Raw genomic sequence first — 23,657 nt, 5'->3', positions numbered from 1 at the left:
AGAAGGAGGTAGGTTTAGATTAGATATTAGAAAAAAATTTTTTACAATGAGAGTTGTAGAGCACTGGAACAGGTTGCCCAGAGAGGTGGTGGATGCCCCATCCCTGGAATCGTTCAAGGCCAGGCTGGATGGGGTTCTGAGCAACCTGATCTAGTCAGGGATGTCCCTGCTTCTTGCAGGGGGGTTGGACTAGATGACCGTTGAAGGTCCCTTCCAACTCTAACTATTCTATGATTCTATGATTCTATGATTCTACTTGTCAGAGCTACCCAACATGTTACTATTCTCAGAATCCCCAGAGCATACACGTGCATCCTCAGGTATTCTCAAAAACAGCACTATTTCCTCTGAACACAATTTGTCTTAATTGCCTTTACTTTTGTAAACTGTCAGGTATATAACAAATGAACATCGTTATTTGCATCATAACTCTGCCAGAATGATTGAAAATTGAATAATGTATAATTATCACGCATGAGTCTCATTTAAGTCTCTATTTATTAGATCCAGTCTGCCCAAGATCTATTTGCAAAGACTGCATAACACATTTCCAGTCTTACAAACCTCTCTTTACTCATAGGGAGTGCTGGTGGATGAGAAGCTCAACATGAGCCAGGAATGCACGCTGGCAGCCCAGAAAGCCAACCGCATCCTGGGCTGCATCAAAAGAAGCATGCCCAGCAGGTTGAGGGAGGTGATTCTGCCCCTCTGCTCCGCTCTCATGAGACTCCACCTGAAGCACTCGGTCCACCTCTGGAGCCCCCAACATAAGAAGGACATGGACCTGTTGGAGAGAGTCTAGAGGACAGCCACAAAGATGATCAGAGGGCTGAAGCACCTCTCCTGTGAGGACAGGCTGAGAGAGCTGGGGCTGTTCAGCCTGGAGAAGAGAAGGGCCCAGGGAGACTTTATAGCAGCCTTCCAGTACCTAAAGGGGGTTTATAGGAAAGATGCGGAGAAACTCTTCAGCAGAGGCTGTTGTGATAGGATGAGGAGTAAAGGTTTTAAAATACAAGGAGGCCGATTCCAACTTGATATAAGAATTTTACACTGAAGGTGGTGGAACAGTGAAACACATTGCCCAGAGAGATGGTAGATGCCCCATCCCTGGAAACATTCAAGGTCAGGTTGGATGGGGCTCTGAGCAACCTGATCCAGTTGAAGAGGTCCCTGCTCCTTGCAGAGGGGTTGGACTAGATGGCCTTTAAAGGTCCCTTCCAACCCTAACAATTCTATGTTTCTGTGACTCTAAAATGTCAAAATTTCTAATTGCCATTTAGAAGAACAAAAGATGTTGGGGGAGGGGGAAATGCCACCATAGAAATCTCACTATGTACCTATCCTCCCAAATTCTGGCTGCAGAGTATCTGATGGTGCAGGCATCCCTCTTGGAAATGGGTTTCTGTAAGCTGACTCCAAATAACACAAGAAGCTTTGTCAAACCTGTCCACACTCCTTCTTTTACCTAAGATTCCTTACCCATAAGCTCTGGCAATTTCCAATGGAAGAGTTTAAGAACTTACCTTTGTTTTTGTCTTCCCTTGCCCCTGTGCTTTTCCAGAGACAACAAAATTGAGAGTCTCTGTGAGAATCACAGGGTCATTCTAGTGAGAAGGAAACTAAAGACTCGATCAGCCTCCTTGTTTTCTACCCTGACACTACAGAGTCTGCTCACCTGTTCCATGGCTTCTTCCTCTGTAACTCAACCAGGACCACCATCTCCTCCAGAGGAGGAGAGGCAATAGCCAATTCCTTAACCCCAAGACCTGGACAGCAGCAACATCCTCCTTCCAGATCTCCAGCTAGGTCAATGCCTCTGATATGTCAGAACAGCTTCTCTAGCTAGTGCTGGGGTCATCACGGCACATCACCACTGCACAGTGTCAAGCAATCTCATGCTGTCTAAAGTAGAGTTTCTAGTGCCCTTTCTACTGTCATTCACTGTTGAAGTTGCTATTAGCTGTTTCTGGTTTTTGGACTCTTGTTAACAATAAAAATGCTCACACACAACCAGTCATCTGATACATGCAAATCATGCATCCGTTAAACTCTAAAGATGGAGACTTTACCTAATCAAGAACCAGATAATCAGGAAATACCTAAAAGAAGCTATTAGATACAGAAGCAAGTAAAAGCAGTCGTCCAAATCTAAATGAAGCAAGACCTAGTGAGCTGCAGATTGCAGAAAGGTTGGGAGTTATCCTGGAGGAGAGACCCTTCTCTGCAGCCATTCTCAGCCTGGCACCTGCCTATCCTTCACAACATGTTGAGGCTTCAGTGAGGGCCAAAGCTGCATGTGGGCTCCAGCAGGGTTCACAGTTCAGGAGAGATGCCTGTAGTGTGCCTTCCAGGCAGCCACTCCGCCCCTACACAGAAAGGGCTGCCATCCTGCACGAGGCCTGGTGCCCACCTCACTGTGCAAGCAATACTGGCCCTGCTTCTCACAGGCCTCTACGTGCTCCGGCTTTTGCAGCCAGATCCCAGGAGTGCTCTGCCCATCCTTTCTCCCATCTCCTTCCCCTCTTGTCCCTGACTATCTTCTTTCCACCCACTCTGGAGCTGAGCTGGCTACCTGGCAAACTGGCTACATGGCAAGTAATGAAGTCAAATTGCTTTACTGCTTACTTAGCGAAGGAGGGGATGGGAAGACATGGCTAGTGTCAGAAGGAAGACAACAATGCAGACAAAAACAGCATCATCTTGGATTGTTAGATCTGTCTCATGGCATTACACTTGTGGGTCTTCTGTCTTCCCTGCTATCCAAAAAGCATATATATTTTTCAACTCAGACCTGGAAAAAAAACTTTGCTAGTTTTTTATTATACCTGACATGGCTGTTGTGAGAGCAGTATGAAGTATCTATGAAGTATGGAGGGTTAAACATTTGCCTCTTTTGCTCAGATCATGGTTACAGTCGAATTTATGGTTCCATACAGAAAAAAATAGTCAATATTTTACCACAAATATGGGATGCCCATTTAGGAATACATATCCTAGGGCATTCTTCTGCAAGATGTTATTAATGCTTCCTTGTTTCTGATACATAAGAAGAAATTACATTGGAATTTGCCTTGTTCTAAGTTCGAGAGAGATTTATCTATGTGTGAATGAACAAAACAACAAAACTGGGTGATATACTCTTTCTAGTAAAAACTTTGGTTTAGAAAAAAAAAGCTTATCAAATTTGTATACAGTATTTATGCCTTAGTCAATATTTGTCATGGCAACTTACCATGAGAATCATCTGTTAACACTCTTCAATGGTTATCAGAAACAATAGATTAAGGTGGCTTGACATAATACTGTTCGTGTAAATACATAATTAAAGAGCAGTAGAGATTGTGAAAATGTATAAACAAGCTTTAGCAGACAACTGGGACAATTATACCCTCAGTAAAAGATTAATTGAGAATGTAACACAAATTATTTAATGTGCTGGTTTTGTGAAAGGTTTTGATATGTCAATTTGTGATTAACAAAATACTTGAACGAAATACAACAAAGTGTCTCTCTTCAGGCTGCAAAAAAAAATTATGTGTCAATCTTAGATATTTGTTTCTTAATATCTCCCTTCTAGACATCTGGTTATTCCCGAAGCCACAGTCTCCATGCGGATCTAGTGATTTTGCCAGACTGGCACACATAGATCTTTTAATTAGATTCCAGTACAACTGAAACATTTGTAACCATAAACATTTGACAGATGAACTCAGGAAAATACATCACTCTCCATAAAGAGAAAGATGTCAATGACCTGTACTTTCAGAGCTGATATTGTCTATCCAAAATAACCAACTCAGCACACTACTTGCCAGCGAACACACTAATATGCAGTATCCATACTTTCACTGTTTGCATAAAGCAGTCACCATGACTTTAATTGACAAACACCGCTTGTAAAACATCCAAGTTACACTGATGTAGCAGTACCATCATAACTGGAAAAGGAAAAACTGCTGAAATATTAATGCAGTTCTATGCATCTACGGTATGAAAGGTTTTCGGAGGGAATGTGTATTCTCAGAACATATGGGGATAAAGCACTGCATTCATACTGGGGATTATAGTTGTAACTATTTGAATAAAATAACATGTCCACAACTCTGATAATCATATCAATCTAAAATGTATACATTATCTCAATGACTAAAAACTTCTCCATTACTTTCACATGTAAATTAAATTTGGGTGCAAAATGTACTCTTCTGCAAGATAAGAGGAGACAAGCTGGACTGATTTCTACAAAATTTGAATTGAATGCACTGGTGCCACCAGCGGCTTACCAGAAACAGGTAAATTCAGTCCCAGTTACTTCTTTGTTCTCTTATTCTAACTTAATGTTATTATTTTTAAAGGTAAAGTTAAAATGCAGTTCTGTTCTGAAAATAAAATATCTAAATATTGTTTTATTATGTTTCCCCAACTACCTTTTTATTCTTTCTGATCAACAGCAGTAATACAACCTATCTGGTATGCATTTTAAGACAAAATAGGTTTGCTGCAAGGTTTGTATGCTGCAAAGTTACCACTCTGCAATCAAAGTCAGTCAATACTTAAGATGAAATACAAACTGATTTCCAGATCGACATCACGCCAGACCACTTTCCTGTAGTCTTAACTACGCATTTTTATCAAGTATTAAAAAATCTCTTATTTCTGTAAATAAAGAGACAAAGCTTGGAACATATACAGATAATAAAAAACCCATTGCTTTACTGAGACTTAATTTAGAATAGAAGTATACTTAAGTCTACTCAAAATGGAGCTACTAATGATTTGTTCATATGTGGAGCTTCATTCAGTTACACAATTGCAAACTCTTATTTGAGTCAGGTTTATTCAGCAGAGGGTCCTCTGCAATGGAGTGCTGGAGAAATAAAAAACCTGGGGTTGAGCTTGAAACCTGTGAACACGTAAGAACCATAAGCAAAATTGAAGCACTATGCAAAATGAGCAATGATGAAAACTTATCAGTCCGTATTTCAGTTGAAACAGCTTGTACTTTACACTTCTCCTTGGGATATTCATCTAAATTCACACTTCAAATCAATAATGTGCACAAAAACTTGAAGTCATATCTGTATTTCTAAGCTCGCAGCGTCAGAGCCGGCGCTGTGGTGCAGAGCAGCCTCTACCCTCTCCCAGGGCTTCGTGCTCACAGCTGGCCCTGGCAAGGTGTAGCCCCACAGCCTTGGAGCAGCCTGCTGGGAAAGAGCAAAACCTGCGAGGGGGATGCAAAACCTGTGAGGAACCTCCCTGAGGCCCTCCCTGCCTTCACTCAGAAGATGCAGTTCAGCTCAAGCCCTCATGCTTTGCCTGCTTGTTCCCAGCCTTGCGCCTTGCTAATCCCGACCCGCTGGCTTGGCCTCAGCCCTGTCCCTTGGCTGGGGCTGGTGTGGTGGTCACAAGTCCCTTGGCTGTTCCTGTCATTCCTTAAGCAAACTGTGGACCTTTTCTATGGCACTGTCAAACTTAACTATACCCTTAATTCATTAAATGGTTTTATTCATGTAGACTATTGTAGAACTCAAAATTTGCCAAACTGCCAAATAATAATGAGCCAGAGTTAGTATATGTACTCTATGTACTCTCATTTAGTGCAGACCCACATTTTCACCTGTGGGTCTCAGCTACCCGAAGTGGGTAAGTAACTATTTTCAGAATCATAGTGTCACACCTAGGTCAGGGTCCAGGATCTGGGAAGAAGAAGAAATCAAATCCAGTACTTTGAAGGAAAGAATTCCACAAAAATAATAAAGGTCAAATAATGCAAATGAGATGGATATCAATCACAGCTTCACAAAGATTTAACTGACCATTGCAGCAAAAAAAATGTCACTACGCTGTCGCCCCAGAAAATGCTTGTGAATGACTAGAAAATAAGTTAATTTTTATCTCCTGTCATGAACTATTAACGCATTATAATAAGCTATGTAAGTAGTAAAGAGACTGTTCAGTTTTATCAATTTTGACAGCTAACCCCGGGAAACATTTACTTCCACAATAATTGGATGTTCTTATTACTTTCTTGTGTATACAATTTTTTACCTTAATCAGCTCTCCTGGTCCCACCTCTACAAAATATCAAATATATTAAAGTATGTTGTCAATATATAGCAAGAGTTTGCAGTGTTATGTCTAATTCAAACAGAAAACTTTAGCATACTTCAGTAGTCAACAGAGCTCTTCTGTAGACCTCCTTAACTACAACCTCTTTGCTCTCTCCTTTCCCAGAATGAGTCTGCTGTTGTTTGCTTTTAACTTCCTCAAAATTCAGGATATTTTGTAATCTCTATGATAAAACTCTCCTGCTAGATGTTAGTCATCTTCTATAGCAATTGTATTGCCACTTGTCTAGGTTATTATCACCTTTGTTTGTTCTTTTTCAGTTTAGACAGTCAGAATCATCTTTCACACTTACAAGTCACAGAACATCTTCCTTTTTGTCTGTTGTCTTATCTCTTGTGCTACAGTTTCTGACTTCTCATAAGGCTGTGTCATCCTCCTTAATTTCCTTTCTTGTTTGTTTTTCCCCAGTAACCTCACTATCGTACCAATTCTTCAGTGTTACATCTTTTCCTACTTAAGCCTTCATGCCTTCCAACATATGGCTCCAACACCAGTCCTAATCGACTGAAAAATGCCACCTCGGACACGTAAGTGCAGTAGTTCATACACTGCATGACAGCTGGCCATTAAGACCATTCTGTGTATTTGAAATGTGCCAGAGAGTAAATCTGTGCTTCAAAAACCCAGAACAGTCAGGCTGTTCTCCTGTACCTTGGAAACTCACTGCACATCCTCATATTCTTCATAGCTGTTCTGAGTTACGTAGCTGTTTCTTATGTCTTGTGTAAATTGCAAAATCTTTGGAAGAAGAAATACACACTTTATTCATGTTGATAAAGTATAATTTGTAGTTGCCCTACACTGGTTGTGATGTGCTGATTGTGATTATTCACTCAGGTCTTAGGTCAGATCAGCTTATTTCATTTGCTGTAATGCAAAATTTAACACTCACTCTAAGTTACTCTCCTGGCTTTAATCAGCATTTTGTTCTGGACTTGGCTGTAGATATGAAAGGATTAAGCTGTTTTCTAACTTATCTTTTCTATCTCAACTTCTGTCATTACTGCTAAAAAAAATAACTCCTTGCATAAATCAGCACAGTTTCACAAAACATGAATTTGTCCCCAGATGTTTTGCATGGTCTTTCATTCAGGATGAACATTAGCAAGTGGAAAAGTTATTCTCTTACAGTTTCCTAGTTGATATTCTTGCCATGACTCATTCTTTCTTACCTTCTAAAATTAAATCATAGTAAGCACCCTAAAATATTAATCTTTTATTCCAAAAGGGCATATACACATTTTTTTCTAAAAACCCACCAATTAAAAAAATTACATGCATTTACTGACATTTATGTTACTCTGTTTCACTGTACCTCTTTTATCATCTATGCTTTATTACCCATGAAGCCAGTATGGTTTAGTTATGTCTTTCCTTTGGGGAAAATTAGATTTAACACTGTAACCATTTAATTTTTTACTATCCCCTTCAATTTAATTCAGATTTCATCTCAAATTGTTAATAACTTTTTCCCTTTACTCATTTGCACTTAAATAATGGCAGAAAGTTAATTGGCAATACGATGTCATTTCTTGACTTCCACCTTTGTTCTTTCATTTTAGTCTACTTCACTTGTTTTATTTTTTTTTTATTTTGAAACTGTTTAACATTATTTTTTCAAAGCTCTGTTTAACCAGCAATTGACTCACATTCCATGCAAAAGCACAGACCTGATGTTCCAAAGTCGGCTTTCCTGTCAGCTACTGAAGAGTCTTCTCCACATAACAGTCTTGCCTTTTATTATGTCCCATTAGAGTGAGAAAGCTCCATTTTAACGCAAAATAATGTTTGATGCGTTTTGGTTAATATGTTTGCTTTTTGCAGTAGTCTTCTTAGTTAAAAAACAGAATCCAAATGAATGAAAGCATACAGCGAACAACTTGTAGTGCATTCACGTTGTACAGAAAGGTGTTCTTTGAAAGGAGTGATATACTCACTAGATCCTACACATGACAACAAAAGTAAAACAAAGGCTGAATTAATCTCTCAGCAAAGACTGCCAAAAAATCCTCCAAGATTAGTCAGAATGGAGCATTTCAAAAGAAGAAGCAAAAGGCAATATTTCCTCTGCTACGTGAGTTTATTCCCTATGTAGCGTGTTCAGAGTCCACTAATAGAAGACCGAATGGATTTATATTCAAATTCATCAGCCAGAAGTGAAATATGCAATCACTAAGATACTGCAATTATGTTCAAAAAATTCAAACTTTTCTTACAAATTGCACGTAGATAGATGGAAAAATAGATAGATATAGCAGCAGGGGAGTTTAATTTTACAGTACTCATGAGTTCACCAGCTATTTTAAAAGTAGTGTCTTACTGGGACTACTGGCAACGGTAATTAGCTAAAATTGACAAGGTACTCATTGTGACATATTATGACAGGGAAGAATTTGTAACACATCTGTACTTTAGCACTTCAACATATTACAATAAATTAGCCTCATGTCCTCAAAAGGGTACTCAAGTTTCCTCTCTTGTAATGTTTTGTAACTGTAACCTCTTTTCTAGTGTATTACTATAAGTATTTCTATACCATCAAGGTGTTTATAGGAGTCTCTCTGTGAAACATGATTTACATCTCTTTACCACTGACTTGATGACTTTTACCTCAATGCAGAGTTTCATAGGAGAGTTCTGCCGAAAGTGGAAAAATCTTGCAGCATAATTTCCTGTTTACCTTGAAATACCTTGATACTTCAGAGGAAGTACTCATTCTAAGTGTTGGACTTTTGATTTATTATTTGTTTGGGAATGACAAAGTTTTGATCTTATACTTTTGTTAGTACTGCCTTTTGGTGCATCTCTGAGAGAGCTAGCAAAAGAGTTCAGGAGCACGTTAAAATTGACTTAATACTTTATAACTTGTGCTTGCTTGAAGCTATTAGTGATACATCATCAGAAAAAAAAAACATATGCCTGCCTAAACTTCACACCAATGCCTCCTAGATTAAAGGATTTTTTGACATGCAAAACAGCACAGGCAGGTAGCCTTAGCGTAACTTCAAGAGAATACTGCATTTCACTTTTTTTTTTTTTAACTGGTTTCTAAAGAAAAATGTGGCTTTCTGGCTTTGATCATTATGCACTAGCAGAGGGGTAAGTGAAAAGTGCTCTTTCCTTCAACAGTAGTCACAACTCCTATTAATGTAAAGTCTTAAAACTCTCCCATAAGCTACTGTTATTGAAGCAATAGTTCAGTGTCCTAAGCTGAACTGGAAGCTCTCCCACACAGGCAATGTGCAATCAAATATTTAAGGAAGTTAATAAGACAAACAATTCTTCTGCTTCTTAAAACTTAGAACCCGTGGAGCATGGATACATCTTTGTTCTGTGACAGATCTTTTAGAATTCAACAGATTTCTATGAAAATTTCCACTTAAAAATCGTGATAGATATAAAAAATTATAATTCATAACTGCAAAGCTAAAGTATGTAACATCTAAGAGTTTCTTTTGAGTCTATACAATAGTCTAACCCAATTATAAGATAATTGCTTCAGTCGTACTTTGCTCATTAAACGCACAGGAATATAAATGGAGGGCAATCTCCTTTTGCCACTCATTTGTTTTAATAAGAAATCACAAACCTTAGGTCCTCTGAATACAAAGACTGTATTTGGCTAGCATCAGCAGTATCTTTTTGTGTAGATTCTGGACAGGGCTATCAGTTCCTTTCAAAAACTAGTAAAGCAGCTCTTCAACATGAGGAAGGCTAGTAGAGATTCTAGGTATCACTGCTAAACCTCTTTCCATAGCTCTGCTTCACAGAAGTCAGCTTTGCAACACAGATCTTGTTTCAGAATTACATATTCTCCACGTCATATAAAATAATAAAGTAGAAAATGTCACCATTTGTGTTTCAGATCCTGTGTGAGAATTTTACGTGTGTGACATGACTGGCACCATCTGGAAAGCTGTCATACAACAGCCTGAACAGAACTGCTGATGGGGTCTCTGAACACACTGCTAGTCTGCTCTAGGGAGTAAAAAAAAAATCAGAATTTCAAGATGCTAAGTCTGAAAACATCACACATAGAGCACTGAGTAATGAACTTCCTGCAAATCTAACAGTAGCCTCAGTTGCATGTGCTACTAGTTTAAGTATCTGTGGTGTAGTAAGTCCCAGACTTCGATCACGTAGTATTGTCACAAGAGCTACCGAGACTTGAACTTCTGAAGAAAGTTCTCTTTGAAAGTCTTTTTACACTTCCTTCACTATATACTCCCAGTGTTTTTTTTTTTCCTGACATCCATCCAGTAACACAGGATATACAATTCAGTCCACATATTGCCTTCAGGAGATTCAGACCTTACAGAAATAGTTTGAAGTAATGAACTGAATCAAACCAACTTTTTCTTTCTTCAGCTGTGTACTAAGAAAACACCCAGAAATAGCACATACAGTCTCAAAAAGATTGTCATCTGGTTAAGGCAAAGGACTGGAAGTCAGCAAATCTCAGTGTTTTCCCTAACTCTGTCTCAGATCCTTAATAACCTTGGGATGTTTTCCACACCTGAAAACAATGATGATAATAACTGTCTAACAGTCTCAAAAATGTACTCATGAGGCTATGTTGTTCACTGCTACTAAGAACGATGAAGTGTTTGTCAGCAGGCAATGAAGTACACAACGCTGTTTTTTCATGTGCAGTGGACTGTAAGAAGCATGACAACAGGCAGGATGACCACTTTTCCTTCTGGGCTCATGTCTACAAGTATTTGAGATTAACACCTGGGCCCCTCCTATTTTTAACAGTTTTTGAAGTATTACTTCAGTTCTCTGCTTCTCTGAGAAGAAAATGAGAAGGCCCTACCTGCTCTCCATAGGATTTTCTCTCTTTTATAGTAGTAATGTAGGATTACTGACTCCTGGTAAAATCATTTAACCTGATCTGCTATTGTTTCCAAACTGTGCAGATGACTTCTAGTACACAATTGTTCGCATACTCTACACAGGACAGTATTGTCTTGCTTGCAAGACAGTATTGTGAGAACAAAGTTGCAGTGTGTGAAAGCATATAAATTGATATATATTTGAGCATGAAACTAGGCAGATACCACCTATGGAAGCAGCAGCTCACAATTGAATTATTGCCTGAAAACATCAGCTTCTAGGTAAAAACACTTTGAGACTAAGTAGGTGTAGAGGAAATTATGCCTAGAAATGCTTCAAGATCAACATTCAAAAGAACTTAATTCTGTATGTAGGGACTGAGAGGAGGAGGGAAAGGAAAGGCTGTGATGCATTGGTTTTGCATGTTTACAGTTGACATGCAAAACTCTTATCTTTTCCATTTAGTTTAAGTACTTACAATGCTCAAAGTATAAACATGTCTACGGGGGAAATTGTATGTCTTTAGAAATAAGTTCCTTATTAACTTTTATTAAAAAGAACACAACTGGTGTTAGATCACCAGCTTCTACTGAACTGTTAGTCCTCCTGAAAGCTGTTAGATTCAGATTAAAAATTTGCTAGAGCTACCACAGCTCCACATATTAAGTGAGTAAAGAGTTGTTTAACTAATATTAATAATAAAGCTCATTGTGAATTTTCCACATGAACGATTTTACCTAAGACTTGATTTCCTGATGTAAAGTCAAAATCAAATATTTTATTGTAGGTCTCTTTGTCTCATACATTTTATACTGCATCAAAAAGGACATTCTTATTTTTGAAGTAACAAAATATTAAATAGGATTTCCCAGGCACTATACTGCATTACGGAAATTATATGCCAGGCTTCCATTCTTTTTGGCCTAGGCTCTCCAAATAACATTTCACAGAATGCAATATGAACTTCTCTCTGTTTGAGGTGGCTGGCGATACATGAGAGAAAAATGTGAGTTCACCATAGAAGGAACTGGAAAGTAAAAACAACCTTGGGTGCAAAGCCATTGCATAACATGTTCAAATTAGTCTTTTCTAACCTTGCCAACTACAGAAATACTAAAATGCCACCATATATTAGTTTGGAAAAAAAAAAAAAAAAAAGCTGAGAGCTGACTGGTATCTCTCAAAGCAGTGTTTATGTAACTTCTGTCTGGACAAAACAGATGCTAGCCTCCATTAATCTTCCTTTACCACACTTTGTGCATTGTACAGTCTTTTAACTCCTAGCACAGATTTCCCTTTCTGTGTTGGTCCATGCTGCCAGTACACCAATTTTGCTATCACTTAAATGCAGTCTTAGTGTCATGCTAGTTCATGACAGACTCACAGTGTCAGAGTCCTTCTTGGCAGCCCATGAGTAACCTGGCAACGTGCTCCAGAGAAATTTCAGCTTCACAGAATTCTAAGAAAAATTTTCGCTCTTTAGAAAAATATTCTACACAATTTTATTCTTGTACCTTATTTATATGTAAAAACCCATTAGAATTTTCTGACAACACTCATCTGCTTTTTTTTTTTTTTAAGAAAATCCAGAGACCTGTCAGTTTCACTAAATCTCCTTAAGAAACAACATGTTCCTAAAATGTTTCCAGTGGACACTTGATGAGGTGGGAGATGGGTAGTACTGCAAGGTCTTGTCAGTGAAACCTGGACCAGCTCTAGCAGAGTGCCACATCCTGACAACTCTTCAAAGCATCTTGGCTCTTCTGAGGTAAGTGCTCTCAAAAGAAAGATTGCTGCCCACTGAGTCCTGTAAGTGATTTTCCTATGAAGGATTACTTAGTCCAGATCAATAGACTGGCAGATCTATTTGCAGACCACAATCTTTAAAACATATTTTGGAACCTATCACCTATCATCTATCAGCCTGTTTTGAGCCTTTCTTCCGTCATAAAGTTGGCTAGAGTTTTTTCCTGAGAGAAAAAAAAATGTAGAATAAAGGTGAGTGGACATTCACATGTCTGGTGGTGTGAAAATAAAACACTGCAGAACTTTGTTGCCTCACCACAGCTTCAGGGGACTAGAAACTTCTTTTTATTTCTTTTTCCTTTTGGCAGCTCCATTTCACAGTGAGGCCCAGGCAGGGAAGGGAAATAAGGGAGTACAGAAAGTTCAAATAAGAAACAGATGTTGGGAAAAAGTGCTGAAATAATACTCAGTGTCCCAACAGCTATTTGTTTCATCACCCTGAATACCCCAAGAATGTCATTAAAATATATAATAACAAAGCATGTATCAGTATGGTAATGGAAATTAATAACATACCAGCTTTTAAAAGTAATCTTATAAAGTAAAAAGTACTGAAAACAGTATTCCATATTTAAATAATTATTTATGAACTAATTAATTTATTATTTACATAATTACATTCTAACCTAACAATACAGAGCTTGGTGATATGATTTTGTAAGTTATTAGACAGCAGACTATTCTGAAATTAAATGCATAGGCAAAAACATAACTGAAATGAGAGGCAGTAATGAAACACTAACTTTCCAGCAGCTCCAGCAGGAGCTGTTATTACTACCATAGTTTTAGTACCTGTAGCACAAACTAAATGCCATAATATTAAATCACTAATGACCATGAAGATTTTTCTGAACTGGAAGTCCTATTTTGTTTCTAAATTCACAATTTAGACTGATCCAACTAAGGATATTCATGTATTGTTTTTATCTCTACAGGCAAGCTAACTGTCCTTTTTAGTTAGATGAACACAGTGATATCTCAAGTGAGGATCTCACAGCATATACAGCATGTACAGCAAGACAGCTTCTCTATCACATCGTTATACATATACATCCTGCTTCATACAATACAGGAGTTTTGGAAGCTAGAATACCCTATGGAACACTTGCTCCTTTGTTTTCTTCCCTTGCAAGATATCTCTGTCGTATTATGTTTCATCCAGGTGACTGCAGGTGGTTAGTTAGGCTTTCTAAGAGGTTTTCAAGGGCACTTTGTCCAGTTATATTTCCCTGAATGGAATGTCACCTCAGTCCCTTTGCTGCTTGCTATCATACCTTATAGTCAAAAGGAATAATTGAAGAAACAAATTTCTTACCTTGGCTGAGTTGTATCTGGTTATATATCTGACCACTTCATATACACATTCATATACTTATTTTACTGGTTGAGCTGTATTAGAGTACATATCTCACTACTTCATGTATTACGAATCTCAAGTTTTGCCATCCTTTCTGCACTAGTGACGAGTTTTTAAAAGAATTCTAACATTTGAATAATTTTTAAATTCTACCTTCTAACTTCAGCTGCTGTAATTTGATGATGCAATTTTGCTTTCAGTTCACCATATTCTTTGCCACAGACCATCCAGGCAACAACCATTTGTAATGACAGCTCTCCTACAGAACGCTGCTGCAGTAATCACCCTAGTATCAAGCAATTTGGAATGAATCAACAGTAATATCCTTGTTAGTACAATTTTGTTCCTCACATTTCTTATTCTGTTGAGGACTAGATAGTGCAGATGTGAGCTGGTGTTCACATCTAAGCTTGACTAACAGTGGCTTGTAGATAGAAGGATTGATTTTGTGTATTTCAGAAAATTACAAAGTTCTAATTGTAACTTATTTTTCTTGTAAGGAAGTGAATATTGAAGTAACCTTCAGACAAACCTTGGTGGACTTTTTAAAGAAAATTTTATATTCCCAAGAAAGTACAGGATTTAAGGATGTATATACAAAAATTATTTCTAACAATATACAAAGCTACAAAGCCTTCATGAAAGAAAGCAGTTTTACAACTAAGTCACTTCCTATTCATAGAAAACATGAATTATATCCTTAAAGTCAGGATCATATCAAAGTATTACATTATATGCATGTGTGTATTTTATACAAATGTGCTTATATATGTATATTATATCTAAATATCATACATAATTAATAAACCAGAGACTAAATTTTTGAAGAATAGATGTTGAAGTTGTAATACAGGGGAATATTTACTTTCAAAAAAAAAGCAAAAACTTCTGATCAGTTTCTTGTAACTTTAAATAACATCAAGGATCTTGTGGTTCAATACAACAAAAAAAAATGATTCATAGATTTTTAATTCACTCAGATATTTTCTGGGTCTCAAATATTAAACACAGTTAAGAGAAAAAATTCCAGGGCAGTAAAATCAGCTAACAAGACATAAATGTTAAGAATTTTGTTATCTTGAAAAAGGGATCTCTCATGACCTGAAGATCTTTACATCTTGCCCTTGCTGTCAAGATTTCCCTCGAAGACTGAAAAATAAATAATCCTCTTAAACAGTGTGAACTTTCAGAAAAATAGTGTGAACTTTTAGAAAGCTGTCCCTTCTAGCAGTTCTGAGTCCTTGAATAACTTCAGCAGTGTTCTTAATTTTCTCTCTTACAAATAAAAATAAAAGGATTTCGGTATCAATGCAACAAAATATAGCACACACATGCTTATAAACACCTAAATGTCTCCGTCAATCAGCGAACACTTCCTTCCCAAAGGTATTAACAGGTTTTGGTGGTAGAAGACAGGCTATTTATTTGTTAGTGTGTAAAATTTATAAAAGTAGCTGTAATACATTATTGGATCTGACTGTTGAGTGACATCTGAAGGCATTGCTCGATGATATTAAAAGCTGGAGAATTTCTCCTTCCATATCCACCTTAATTAGTAGTTACATAACATAAAGTTACAAACATCAGCTTTACATTTTTACTTTTTCTTGTAAGAGAAAGAAAACACATATTGTTCCAATACATGTGATGTGCCCTATGGCCGTATCACGTGGCTACGTATTTTCACAGGCTACTATTCCTATCATGTAGAATTACCACACATCAGGCATGTGATGCAACACCTGCTCACTATACTTTAATAAGCATTTTCATGGATTTGTTTTCATAAAACAGACAGAATTTGGCCAGTATTACTTTAAAATTATTATAACCTATTTTCTCTCTGCTGACTTAAGCAGATTGAAAATCCATTTGATCAATGTATCATGAAAAATATGCCATAAAATGTATCTGAATATCCATGTAAATGAATGCTTGTAGGATTTCTTCATTTAGATGCATTATCCTAATTGCAAATCAGCTTTCTGAGAGTCATATAAAATAATTTTTGCAAGACTTGTGCATTTTTTCAGCTTTCAAACCATTAGGGGAAGTATTGACTTCCCCTGCCAGTACAATCATTCCTCAATTTACTGAACATGTTCAAAATATGTTTAACACTTCTTGCCATTGAACGGACAAACGTAACAATGAAAGAGGTTTCATTTCAGAGGCTCTAAATGATATATTGCAGAGAAGAGCATATTTTAATAAATTATTTGCTGAAAAATCCAGCTTTAGCCAACTCAGAGCTATAAAAAAAAAATTGGTTAAACTTACTCATTGCAGAGAAGAAGAGTTGAGGAAAAGAAACAGGAATTCAGAAAGCAAGGGAGAAGAGATTGTATCATTGACTTGAAGTCCAGTGGTTGGGTCTATTTCTACTTTATCCTTCATGACAGGCACCAGAACAACTATTTCCTATGACAGTATTGTAAACATCAAGTTAAGGTATATTCCAAGGTGGATTTTCTTCTTTTTGAAGTTGCTCCATGAATGTTTTTATTGGGTCAGAGAGACAAAGAAAGTAAGGAAGGCTTTGTAACTCATTCCTTAAGGAATATAACACAGAGAAAATTAAAACCTGAACTCTAGACCTTGCTGTACTGAACAGCAAATTTGTGTAACTTCAGAAAGCAGATATGAGATCAATTCGTAAAATAGCTTAGAAGTTCATACACAAGAACTATGAGGACAAACTGAGAGAAACCGCAATTCCTATTGCACAGTCAAATACAAAATTAAGTTGTTATAACAGATTTGATAGAAATATTCAAATGACTGGAATATTAATGTTATTGTTATTAAGAAAGGATGTGAGGAGATATCTTCTTGCATATCAAGAACAAACATGCTTTCTCTAGTGTTCAGGATGCAGAGGGAAACCTGCTGAAAATATCTAAATTGTGATAAAATCAGAAAATAATTTATTACTCAGCAGTGACAATGTTACAAGAGTAATCTACCACAGACAATCTAAATGAAGCACCTCAGGTGTAGCGGGCATTTTATGAGTCAAAAACAGAATCATCCAAAGCATCATACATGGCCGCAAGAGGAGATTTTTACCAGTTCAGGCATTCATTACAAAAACAATATGGCAAAACAAAGACTGTACAGCAACTCCCTTGAGTAAAGTGGTGGTAACTTATTGATAACCTTTCAACAGTCCAGCAGACAATAATACAAATTTCTTCCAAATGCTATTCTAGGCAATAGGAAAGATGTGGTTTAAATGGGAAGAGAAAAATTAGTGTAAGTGACCACTATTTTAAATTTATAATCAGGTATTTTTTAACTTTTTTCCTTCAAGTTTCTAGGTTTGACACCAGGCCACAAAAATAAATTATTCACACAGCGTTTTTCAGGCTATGTATGTGAGGTGAATCTCCTCATTCCTTTTGCTGTACTTGCATAGTCCATAGAAACTCACATATTACTTTAATGACAGTATAATAATTCAAAAAACAGTGTGAAAATTGGCTTCTGGTCTTTTTCAGCGATTTTTCATTTTAATGGTACCATAAACAAACTCATCATCTCTAAAAGACATACCTCCTAGAGATGACAGAAAAATCCCCATCAGTCAGATCATTATAATGAGACTAACCTTCTGCCCCTCTCAAACCACTCTACTCTAGAGTAGTCTTAATTAGTGAGCTTCAACTAGAGACTTGAAATTAATTTTTATAAAAAAGGTCTAGCTATGTGGATGAATTACTTACGTGAGCTGAAGCCAAGCTCTTTATGTGTGAAGCCTATGCACACGGGTGCTTATGTGCTCAGATTTCAGATACATTGATTTCAGCCTAGATTTTCTGGTTCCCTGTTGAGCTATGCTCAGCAATGAGATTTTGCCAGTTCTGAACTTCCAGAAGCCCTGCAATTGGCTTACTTGACCCTCACATAAATTAAAACATCCTGATAGCCTGATGCCAGTTACTGCAGAGAACAATTTAGTGGCTAACGACTACCCTGACCTTGCTTCCTTTCCCCAGGAGCTTTTATGCAGGGTGAGGAGTATGATCAGAATCCATTAGCATTCTTTACCCTCCTAGAAGTTATGCAGAGAAGCCATAGAGAGGCTGAGCTATCAACTTTCTATCTACTTTCCAAAACTATTGCATTGCACAACAGTCATACAGAGTCAGGCCTTTCACCTATAAATAAAAGAATGAGGAACCAGAAACAGGACTGACATAATCTTCGTTTGGAAACCAGAGGTTAAGATGTTGTTAATGAAGTAGATAGGCCATGAAGCTGAAATACAGAAACTAAACTTATTTCCTTGGCTTGATCAAAAAAAAAAAAAAAAAAAGAGCAAGAATTTTGAGTAAGCCACTTAGAACTTAACAAATTAAATTCTTAAATCCTGAGCAGCCTGAACATGTCTGTTATGGCTGTCGTTCTCTCTAAAATTATCCCAGAGGTGAGTATGCATCACTGGACAGCAAGAAATCAGAGGATGTGAAATCATTTCCCCGGATTTCTTATTCATATATTCATTTGAAAATTGCTCTTGAAATATGCTTTTTTTTCCGACTGGAACAAACTGAATATACTTGTTCATTTTCCAGGCATGACTTCCATGAATGGAAGAATTAGAATCAGATATTAATCAAGATACTATTACAGGCTGTAGAGATTTTGAACATTCATTGGCAGAGAACAAGACAAGATCACTATAGGCATGATTTTTTTTCATAAAATAACTGCTATTCATTCAGACACCTGTATCACTATAATTGCCATTCACTTATGGATATTCACTTATGGTGACCATTTTCAGGAGAACTCACATGTGTATTTACTTACTATATACGTAAGTAGGTCATTGCTTTCCAAAACTAATAAAAACCAAAGCCTAAAACCAGTCACAAAATATTGTGACTGAAAAATTGCCTGCCACTCTTGTCAAGGCTTTGGGGAGTTTCCTATTGCAACAGAAGCAACAGAAAGGCCAAGCAATTCACTTAGCTACTCTCCTATTCTATTTTCTCCAAAAGACAGAAAATCTGAGCAAAGCTGCGTCTGCACTAACTCAGCTGTGCACATGCTGCTGCACCAGCCTTATGAAGACCTTGTCAATGAATTTCTGTAATTTCTTCTCAGTAGGACAAGACTCTTCTATTTATTCTCTCATGTAGTATCGAAACAAAGTCACAGGTCCATGGCACACGTGCACACACACACAGAGGTCAAACAGTGACAAAAAGAAACATTAATGTATGATATCTTACTACTTCAGTTTGTCTGTGAGGATGTTATGGGATATGGTGTCAAAAGTTTAACTGAAGTAGAGACAAACAGCCACTGTTGAGCTCACTCACCATGCCAGTCACCTCACCACAGCAGGCTATGAGGTTACTCAAACATGATTTCCCCATTGTAAATCTATGCTGACTACGTCCAATCAGCTGCTTGTCCTTTCTGAGGAGAGGCTACCTGGCCTTCAGTACCCCATCCCTACCCATCTTGCCTTTCACGAAGACAGGAGTGACATTTGCTTCTTCCCAGCTGTCAGGAACCTTCCCTCGCCCCTCTCCAAGTTGGTCTTTCCAGGACTTTTGAAAAATGACTGAGACTAGTGATAACAGACAGCTTCCTCATCAACTACAAGTGCATTCCAACAGGTCCCATGGACTCTGTATATATCAGGTCCAGCAGAGCATCTTCCATCACTGTGTCCTCAGTCACCTCTGTTAGAGAGTTCTCCTCAGTGCCCTCCAAAAATCTCATGGATGGCTTGACTATAGCAATATAGCTGTGATCTATATTGCTACAGCAGACAGTGAGGTGACTTTACTCTGCAAGAGGCTGTGGACATGAGGCTTCCCTGACTTGTCTGAAGAAGGCCTCCCCTAGGGCCCAGGGAGGGCGTGTGAGGCCATGGGGGAAAGCTGGTGGTGGGGAAAGCGGGGTCAGGGCAGGCTGGGGGTGCTCAGGTCAGCATTGGCACCAGTGTTGGCAGGGGACAGTGTGTGCAGCCAAACTACCCTTAACGTACCCAGTACTTCCACTCTCAGGAACTAAGCAGGGGCAGGCCCAGTTAATGGGATGGGAAATAAAGCCTCCTTGCACATGATGTGGAAGTTCACCGGGTGGGTGCTAATGGGCATAGGGTCATCTGGGAGACGTATCTTCCACCTCCTTGGGGTGAGGTAGGTGGAGATGTGACAAGGTCATTCTGTCAGTCAAGGTGGTGCAAGGGCTTCCTTTTTCCCCTCTGAGGGGCTAGGGCAAGTCCCCAGACCTGGGCCAGATGGAGTGTGTGGTGTCCTGGGAGGTGGTGGGAGGCAAGGGCAGGAGGAGGCAGGCAGGGCACCGATGGCAAAGCGCCAGCGCTGTGGGTGCTGGTGGGGAGCACGGGGGAAACTGGACACTAACAAAGGCTGGGCCTTGCTAGTACACAGCACCCTGAGAGGGCAGGCTGCTATGGCGCTTTGGTCTGCAGGGCAGGACATGCACAAACCGCCGTGGGCAGCCTTTGCGTGGCGAGACCTGTGTCACATGGGGAAGTTGTGTTTTGTGGAGGGGATAGGATGACTGAAGTCATCTGGAAGGAGGTCTTCACCGTTGCATCAGAAATAGCGTGGCCAGCAGGACTAAGGCAGTGATTGTCCCTTTGTATTCGGCACTGGTGAAGCCACATCTCTAATATTGTGTTCAGTTTGGGGCCTCTGTGTACAAGAAAGATATTGAGGTGCTGGAGCATCTCCAAAGAACAGCAACGAAGCTGGTGAAGAGTCTCGAGCACAAGTCCTATGAGAAGTGACTGAGGGAACTGGAATTGTTTAATCTGGAGAAGGGGAGGTTGAGGCGAGACCATATCGCCCTCTACAACTACCTGAAAGGAGATTGTAGGGAGGCAGGTATCTGTCTCTTCTCTCAAGTAGCAAGTGATGGAGCAAGAGGAAATGGCTTCTAGTTGTGCCAGGAGAGGTTTAAATTGAGTATTAGGAAAAAATCTTCACCTAAAGGGTTCTCAAGCACTGGAACAGGCTGCCCAGGGAAATGGTTGAGTCACCATTCCTGCAGGTATTTAAAAGATGTGGTGCTTATGGACATGGTTTCATTTGGCAGTATTAGATTTATGATTGGACTCAATGACCTGACAAGTCTTTTCCAACCTAAATGATTCTATGATTCTACTAATTACCTAGAGAACAAAGCCAAAAACATAAAAAACAACACTGCCTACCTCAGGGGTCACTTGGATATATTCAGAATCCACAGACCAATGTCCATGAATCCTAGAAAAATTCTCTCTTTGTGACATTAAAAATAAAGGGTTTTTTTTTTCCCTAATTGGAATTTTCTGAAAGATTCTTTTTAAAACAACTCTGTAGTTTTTGGATTCTGCTGGTAATACTGAAAGTGAGTTAAAAGTTCAGTGAGTTTGTTTGTTATCAAAACCAGATAAATCTCAAAGAAAAGTATCACCAAAAGATTTCATTATCTCACAAATTAGAGGTAATCAGTGGAACAAATTAAAAAGCACAAGTTGTTTATTGCTACAAATATTGTATATAAATTCCCACAATTTTTTTTTTCAGCGAGAGCACAACACAACTGAAACATGAGGTCAACATCATAAATTTCCTGGAAGCTAAAAAATAAGGAATATTACAGCAGTAATAATTCCCTTATCATCACACTCATTTTAAAGTTAAAATAATATATATTAATTCAGGAAATTATATCAAGTTTTTACTGGTTTCATAGCAAACATTCAACAATTGCTTTGACATTGGAAAGATAGTAGATTTTTTTCATCATTTTGTGGCTTGAAAGTTTAATCTTTGCCAAAGGATCACATTACATAAACTCTGGGTATATTACATAATGTATTCTTTTGCAATGATATAGAGTGCTTTTAAATGAAACCCTTTTTGCTGGTTCAACAACCTTGTAAATTAAGAAGATTTATTAATTTTTCATCTGTATTTTTCAACGCCATTAATATAAACCTCAAAACACAATTCTGCTAACGCTGCTACATTTACAGATTCATCAATCAGAATTTCCACTACAGACTTACTCTCAAAGCTAAATTATAAAAATGTGCTTAAGTACTAATGTTAGCTTCAGATTGTTTTCTAAAACTAATTGTAAATATTTCTAAGCCAGGACCACATAAAAAAAAAAATTAAAGCATAAAGCCTCTTAGTTTTTTTATTCCTATAAGTTATATAAAGCAAAAAGCAGCCTGTTTAATAAAACACATTTTGAAGACAGATTACTCAAAATTTAGTTTTAATATTTTGCTCATTTTAATGAAATAAATGATGCATTCATCTTTGAAAACTTCTTACTACAAAAGAGTATCCATCAATTGGACTCACATGCTTACAAGTAGAACTTACTGCTCTGAACTTGCTGCAATCCATCTGTTACACATCTCTTTAAAGTGACCAGTAATGTACTTTCCTATTCAGAGTTGTACCAGATGGCCAGGTGAAGACATATAAAGGCAGTGTATGAAATATGTATGAGAACATAAATTACAGTATGTAGCTAATACTGCCACTTTTACTCATGTTCTCAGCACCCAAACTTTTTAGAACCTCCTTTAGTTCTGTGATGATGCTTGTAAGTGCCAGCAGCTGTTTCTTTAAAGTCAGAAGACTAGTGATAGAAAATGTGATCATTCCCCTGTGAATAACTAATTACTTTAAGAAGATTTATAGTGCTTTCTAGACTTTTGTTTACATTTTGCTAATTTTCTTCGGAAAAAAAATCCAAAAGCTTTTTCTAGTAAGAATGTACTTTACTTTGAGAACAGTATATGAGGAAACAATCCCTTTAAGGAGCTTAAAATGCAGCAATCCTTTGCACATTCTGGTAAAAACAACTGTTAATTAGTATACTGAAAGAAATTAATAAAACTTAAATTGTTACAAATTTGTTCTTGTATGTCTGTTATCTTTCTTGATATATGAAAACTCTCATCAGTATCAATGCTGAAACAGGATTCCTATTAATCACCACCTAACAATATTGTGAACATATGCAATTCCAAACCAGCAGTCTTTCCAGCTCTGATTATGAAAAGCTCTGATCATCTGAGTTAACAAACTAGGGCTTCACTTAAAAGGCGAGCAGGCTCCACCAGACAGCTCTAAATCACCCTCTGGTCTATGGAGTTTGATGAGTTCCTTTGATTTGACTCTTTTGAGGGAGGAATCCTGGCTGAATTCTGCTCAGCTCTACAGACTTAACTCCTGGATCAGGTTTAAAGGGGAAAAGAGAGCGAGCTTCATTAGCCAGATGCCCCTTGGAATACACTATAAGACTCCAAACCCCCAAATACTTTTGATGAAAGATGACACTGACTCAAACACTGATTTTTAATTACCACTGGGAGTACACAAGAAACTTAAACAATTGTGATATCTGAAGTAAATCACATCTGTTTATGATTTCATACTTGGGTAGATAGTAAATATCAACTACACTCTTCACATTTTTAGCTTTTATTCACAACTACAATGATACCCATGCCAAGACTCATTCTACCTAACTAATC

This window comes from Chlamydotis macqueenii, chromosome Z (genome assembly GCF_036417535.1).
Source record: "Chlamydotis macqueenii isolate bChlMac1 chromosome Z, bChlMac1.mat, whole genome shotgun sequence".
In the NCBI taxonomy this organism is placed as follows: domain Eukaryota; kingdom Metazoa; phylum Chordata; class Aves; order Otidiformes; family Otididae; genus Chlamydotis; species Chlamydotis macqueenii.
This window is presented reverse-complemented; position numbering follows the sequence as displayed.